General features: G+C 39.8%; 1 pseudogene; it reads right to left on the bottom strand.

Annotated features, from left to right (window-relative positions):
- Nucleotides 1-7,500, bottom strand: part of LOC137988289 (cytochrome b5 reductase 4-like) — a 19,381-nt pseudogene that overhangs the window by 10,736 nt on the left and 1,145 nt on the right.

Below are 7,500 nucleotides of genomic sequence, written 5' to 3'. Positions count from 1 at the left end.
AAAAAATTTTTCCAGTGAACCGCCCATCGGTTTGCTCAGCCTGTTTGAGCATCGGACTACTACTGTACGGGAGGTCGCGGGATCAGAAACTCCGGCCGACCCGAGAACGCCAAATAAGGAAGTGAAACAACAGGATTGTCGAGGAGTCTTTCTTCCCTCATAGATTTCCTTCAACAATATAATGTAAATACAAAGACGTTCTTTGCGTCAAGAGTAAGGTCCTAAGAGCTGCTGATATCAATGTTTATGCCATACTATGCCTGCAACTGGATGTTGAAGTAAAACAACAGGATTGTCGAGGAGTCTTTCTTCACCCATAGATTTCCTTCAACAATATAATGTAAATACAAAGACGTTCTTTGTGTCAAGAGTAAGGTCCTAAGAGCTGCTGATATCAATGTTTATGACATACTATGCCTGCAACTGGATGTTGCCTTAGAATCGGTTGTTCTTTGGTTTATACCCACCGCACAAGCGCATTCACAAGCAGCATACACAGGCGTATAAATTTGTGGTCAACATAAGGTACCCATGATAAAAATGCTGCACGGTTTGCGTGTTGCTCTTACTCATGCTGGCATCGCAAATCAGCCCTTAAGTCTCAGTTCCAAGGATGTTCCTTGACCACAGGTTCGACTGCGGCTGGCGGACTAATTAATTGATTAGTTTTAAGCGCTCTTGTGCTTGCACTTGTGCTTGTATCGCTCGTGACACCAGACTTGACTGACCAGCTGACTGACGCAGACCGATGGTGAATGATTGCATGGTTAAATTAATTGACGGTGGATTGATTGATCCATCGATCGATCGACCACCCACCTTTTTCAACCTGATCGAATAAGCATAAATTGGCTGTATCATTTTGTTTACTTTCTCTTTAGGCTGAATTGCTTGCCTACAAACCTGTTCCTCCAGCAATGAGAATTATGTCCCTCGCTTCAATGAGCCGGGATTCCTTAAAATCTCCAGAATAATCGCTTATTTGAAGAATGTCCCCTGCAAAATACCGATAAATTATTTTACCCGCCTGTCTTTTATCGAGAATCACTGGGAAAAACGAAAAGTATTTTTACGCGTACAAAATAGCTTACATTGTAATGAAGTCAAAAGTGCTAAATAGATGCAAAACAGAAATTAGCAGAGGATCGTACAGCATCGAATAGCATAGCATAGCACAGCATAGCACAGTGCAGTCCATAGCGGGAAAGACCAGAATGTGAAAAGTTAAGAACGCTTTTGATGTAAAATCGTTGAAGGGATTAGCTGCTCAGGAATCCAATGTAGTAAAAACATTGCCTTGTTTCCCATACGTCTCCTTTGATAAATCAGCACTGTATTATGATTTACTTATTCAGCCAAATTATTTTTCGAGAAACAGACAAATGATCATGTGAAACAGCAAAGACCTCTTTCACATACGATACCGAATCAATCATTAAAAATCATTAAAGCAGTATATAAGAATGCAAATCAGACCACGGATCGCCTGCTTCAGAAAACCGCCCTACATATGGCCTTGCAGAAAACAACTGTACTAAACTAACCTTCGTCTATTGCAGATAAGGTGGGTGTAAGAGTTCCATCAGGGTAGATCTTGATCATCAGATAAAAGCGCCGGCCATCGTGTTCTCTTTCATCCAGACTGAATCTTAGTGAAGGTAGAACGACAGTATAAGGTCGGCTTATCTTCATGCCTGGCAGAGAAACAATAAGTAATCTGTTATCATCTTAAAATAGCAATGGCATGTGACTTAAGGTTTGTTTCAGGATTCCCAGTCATTCACCCTTACATGTCTTTGAATCACGTTGAGTAATCTCTGTTAATTTTATGTAGAAATAATGGGGAATTTTGAAGAAGGAATATATAGGAAAGACATCAATGAAGTCCCTTAATGTCTACATCCTCCACTGGTTTATTACAACTCACAAACTAGCTTCGAGTTGGCTTAATAGCTCAATCAGTAGGGCTGGGACTGTGCTGCACCGATATCGCCGACGTCATGGATTCATACATGTAACTCGCTCAAGCTAAACTTTTCACCTACTTCTTATGTGTTGGTGATAACTGCAATGATAAAAATCTTAACATGCAAACGAGAATTTTGGGAAATACATTGGTAAACCGCAATTTTCATGGCCATTCCGTTTCCGGAATACGTGTTCTTTTGGAGAACATTATTTCAGTTGTTTAATGAATCCCAAGCGGGGATATAAATAAACATACTATTTCCGACATAATTTAGTTATCTGCTACTACTAATACTACTCAAAATAACGTTTTTCTTTAGCTGATAAGCGATCTTTCCTGGACATAGCACTGTTCCTTGCGCTGTCACGTTGAGCGATCGACTAGGGAAATATGTCATGATAAGTTACATGTGTTACACCACCAAATAGACTTCGTCCATTTCTACTAACCTTCAACATCCCTATGTAAGTGTATATGGTGTCCAATTGGAACTCTCATAACAATCCCATCAGGCAGTTCACAACAAAACAGCTTACAGTTGTGCGTAACGGCTTCTACTGAAACCACTCTGCAATCCCACAATCTTGACTCTGTTCAACAAAAAGGAAAAAGAATAAACATACATGTATTAAACATTACAAAAAAGAAATCACGGTTCACCACACACGATTTCCTTGAAACAAAGTCCCAAACTGCTAAAACGACCTCACGTGCGCAAGTTTTCTGAAAATTTTCATTAACATGATTTCTCTTGCCAAGCGCCTGCTTTGCTGGGCACATCGTGACGAAATATTCTTGGGATACCTTCAACAATGCACGCAAAAACCACGTCATTTTGAAGTAAAGCTTCTAAAGTAATAAATTAAGAGTTCAAACCTTATTGACTGTAAGCAGGCGGTTCCAGTTATTTCGCTTCCTGTTTGAATGTATACAAACAGATCGTCGACTATGATGTTAAGACAAATCATTTCATTGGTGTATTAGTTGATTCACTCCATAGTCATGCACTAAAGCCAGCCAATCAGTGTTGCTGTTTTATTGTATTGATGCCCGCTGTTTTACGAAAGTTTGCGAGATTTTCATTAAACAGCATGGTCGGAAAAGTCTCCCGACTCGTCTGATTCGAAACCAACCGACTCGGAAACCAGTCAGGTCCAAGGAAGTAACAAGGACAGTAAGACAGCTCCGATAAAAAGGAAGCTGAAGCGGGAATGGTTTAAGGAATTTCCCTGGCTTTGTCATGACTCGAACAGAAACATTTTATTTTGTGACTATTGCATCGATGCAGGGAGGGAGAATGTTTTTACTAAAGGTAAATCGGCTCTTTTTCCAAAAAAGGATGATATTGTTAAACATCAGACGAGCACAGATCACAAGTTTGCCGTGACGGTACATAACAGTAAAGACGCTCGGCTATTGGTCAGTGGCTAAAAGAATTTCAAAATGGCTAAATCTATTGGCTAAAGGCTCTAAAACCTTAGATCTATCCCTGGTCTGGCTTTCCATAGATTGTGATCAATATCTTTAAAAACACCCTACCTCTCTCTTTATGCAACTTGAGTGAATTATTGCCAAGTAACCCCTGTCCCAAGTCTGTCCATCTCACTCCGAAGGTTTCTTTCGTTAAAAGAACGTCCGCTTTTCCAGTGGCTCCAGATATGCGCACTGTAGAAACAGCAAAAATATTAACAGGATTAGCGCTAATTAAGAACAAACTCAGCATGTCGTTGCCTAACTTTGAACAAGTATCAAAGGGCTGGAAACTTCTGTAAGATCTGGGTGTCCTATGTAACCACCACCTGCTGGGTACTCTGTGCAATGAAGGAAACATTGATGTTCATTGCTCAATGTTCCAACCACCGAAAAAAAAACAACAACAACCAATTAACCTCTTACTGACACATTTATGACAACGGATAACGTAGTGCAAAATACACATTGTACTCAGATCTTCTAATCTGATTTCGTATACCAAAGAACGTACAGTTACCTCTGGAATTGCGCAAAACCTACTGACTCTTGAAGATCTGGCCCCAGTTGTTCAAACGATGGATGGTGCTTAGCCTATCCATCGGATAAATCACTATCCAGTAGACAAGTAATAGCGAAATTAATTGCGCTATCCAATGGATAGTGATTTATCCGGTGAATAGTGTTATCCACCTTTTGAACAACTGGGGCCTGAAGGTGATGTACACCCTGCATAATTGGCCAAGGGTACTACATCACTACTTTGTTGTTTTTTCTTGTCCACAAGGTCCCAGAAAAAAAGGAAATCAGCCTTGCTCAATTCCAGTAATTACTGACTTCACTTTGATAATTCCACACATCACAAAAACCTTATCCGATAAAAAAACTTCTTTATTGCAAGAGTTGTTCTTTCACTAATAAGTCATTTCAAGATAAAATTGGTCAAAAATACGACAGCCTCGTTCACAGTATTGCAGTCAACTGCACTTGTTGCCTCGACCTTTTGCTTGCAACATGCAGCACCCTTTATTCCAGCAAAACTGACGACAATTTATTGGAATAATCAAAACAGTAAAAAAAAGTTCACTTCCAATGGTTTACAGTAAATACAACCCTATAGTAATGATATTTATAGCAACATTTTCATTGTACACCCCTTGTTGACAAGTAACGACATTGCTGAGCACTGCAACAACAAATATTTGATTTAAAAAAAGCATTAGTTGCATAAGAGAAAGATAAATATGATTTCCCAGTAAAGTGTTGGTCCTGAGAGGGATGGTTTTTGCTGTCTAACCGATACAGCAAACATAAAGGTGTAATAGTATATTGACTAGAAACAAACCTAATTTGCATTCACTTTCAACACACATTTATATAAGCGACTACAAAACTAGTTCTGCTAGTTTCGTTCACAAGATCTCTTCAGTTAGTCGCCATATTTGTTTTGCATATGAAACTACTTCATGTAAAAATGCATGAAAACACGTAACGAAATAATAAAACAAAACATATGATACCACAGTTAACACTTAGCAATTGTTACATTCATTTAACAATTGTTAAGTGTTTTATTATTTCGTTACGTGTTTTCAAGCATTGTTACGTGAAGCAGTTTCATATGCAAAACAAATATGGCAACCAACTGTCGAGATCTTGTGGACGAAACTAGTTTTGTAGTCGCGTATATAAATGTGTGTTGAAAGTGAATGCAAATTAGTTTATTGGTATCTGCTAATGAGATTTCACAGGAAGGTGTAATAATCCTTGGAAAAACACATACAGTATTTCTTCTCATTTCCGTTAACAAAAACAGTTGATCAATGGTTTCAAATGCAAATACATTATTACCCTCACAAAACAGACCAAGAAAAAAAAATAATTATATAATAATTTACATAAAATACAGTTCAATATCCAGTTCCAAAAATAGTCAGTTCCACTCTTACAACACGACTACAATATTGTTATTCCTTTGCTTTCAGTTCTTCCACACAGGAACTGTGGTGCCATTTTGGCACACACTTTCTGTGATAATGATGATGAACCTTATTTAAGTTGTAATGGCAACTTCTGGGCTTAAACCAAACAATGTAGTGGAGACAACAATGTAATGATAACTTCTCTGCTTTAATAGAAAAGACCTAAAATAGCTTCAACTAAATATTCCGGCGACTGAATAGCTTGAAAAAAATCTATGTCTTTTTGTCCACGCCATCCTCCCGTTCTCACATCATTGCCGAATTCAAATTAACTGGTGTCCAGTCCTTACGTGACGCAGGTCTTAATTCTCGCGCGATTCTCAAACAAAACTCTATAAGGAATGAACAAGAGACTCTAAATCAGTCTTTATGTCAATAGCTTTAAGAAAAAATGCCCAAAACATCCCCGCCCATGACTTCAACCGGGGGGGAAACGTTACTCATTTTCTTCATGATACCCTTCCAGTAAGGCCAGCTTACCAACGGGACGGACACATGTTCTTAACTTTGTGAGGACTTCCGCGGAATGGATGGGGACCTCCGCACTAGCAATAGGAGCCACGACTCGTAGACGTCACTGTCCTCTGGGTGCATTATTCCCTACGACAAGGACGAGATCTCCGCAGCAAACGTTGCGTTGTACGCTACACCACTTACTACGTTCAACCAATTGAAGAACGTACTCTCTCCTCCAGCGGCGCCAAAATTGATCAACTAAGAATTGACTGTGGCGCTATCGACGACGAAGCGACATGTCTCGCTGGACGAACACGCCGCGTGCGATATTATCACTAGCACGTCCATGCAGGTAGTGAAGGAGGTAGTTTCTAAAGAAACTGTGGTGCTGCGTCGGTGGGGAAGTAGTATACAAAAATTTGGTTTTATCAACGGAGTTGATGATGTAAATTGGCCACCGTACAGAGATTCTGAAAGCTGACGTTTCGAGCGTTAGCCCTTCGTCAGAGCGAATCGAGGAATTATGGGTTACGTGTAGTTTTTATAGTAGAGTAGGAGCTACGCTATTGGTGTAACATGGCAACGTGAAAAATACGAATATATTAGTTAAATGAAAAGCGTTCGTTAATACCGTGAGGATTAAGGGTGCCGATTTGGAAGATGAATTTTTGTTCTAGGTTCTTGCGGCTTTCCGTCGTACCTAGATGTAGGAAAAGGCCGCAGATAGCCATGTGTTTTTTGGGATAGTTAGGGAGATTAAAATGACGAGCGACTGGCTTAGATGCATCTTTGTCATTCTTCTCAGCATCGCGAAGGTGTTCGCAGAATCGGTCACCTAGTGGTCTACCTGTCTCGCCAATGTATAAGATATTGTATAACGTACAGGTTATGTAATAAATGACATTTGCGGAGGTACATGTGAAACGATTGGTGATCTTAACAGATCGCTTAGGTCCCGATATCTTGCTAGTGTTAACAATGAAAAGACAAGTTTTGCATCGTGAGCGCGCGCATTTGAAAGTGCCGGGTTGCTCGTTAGTTTTGAGCGCGCTTCTAACTAAAAAGTTGCCTACGTTTTTGTCGCGTTTGAATTCTACCAGTCTCGGGATCATTTTGGAGTAATTTAAAATTATTAAGAATGATACTTTTGACTGCGTGATTATGAGGATGAAAAGTGAGAATGAATGGAATTCTGTCATTCTTATCTTTTTGTGACGTTTGTAGTGATGACTGTCGATCAATTTGTTGGGCGCGATGATGGCCCGCTTTGACCACAGAGACAGGATAGCCACGTTTTTCGAAGAACTGGCACATCTCCTCTGATTTGCTGGAAAAATCGGAGTCATCACTACATAGACGTCGAAGTCTAAGATATTGAGAATAAGGAATGGAGTTCTTGACATGTGATGGATGTGACGATGAATACTACAAATAACTGTGAGAATCTGTAGGTTTGTAGTGCACACTGGTACATAGCGTACCTATCGTTTCTGCCTGTAGTTGCCCCACCGAATTCATTTCTAGCTACTTAGACAGGATTATGACGCCAATCGTCATAACCTGTACGTTGTGCAATAAATTATACATTGGCGAGACAGGTAAACGACTAGGTGACCGATTCCG

Source organism: Montipora foliosa, unplaced genomic scaffold (genome assembly GCF_036669935.1).
Source record: "Montipora foliosa isolate CH-2021 unplaced genomic scaffold, ASM3666993v2 scaffold_412, whole genome shotgun sequence".
NCBI lineage: Eukaryota > Metazoa > Cnidaria > Anthozoa > Scleractinia > Acroporidae > Montipora > Montipora foliosa.
The sequence above is the reverse complement of the archived record's forward strand: the minus strand, read 5'-3'. Positions and strand labels throughout refer to the sequence as shown.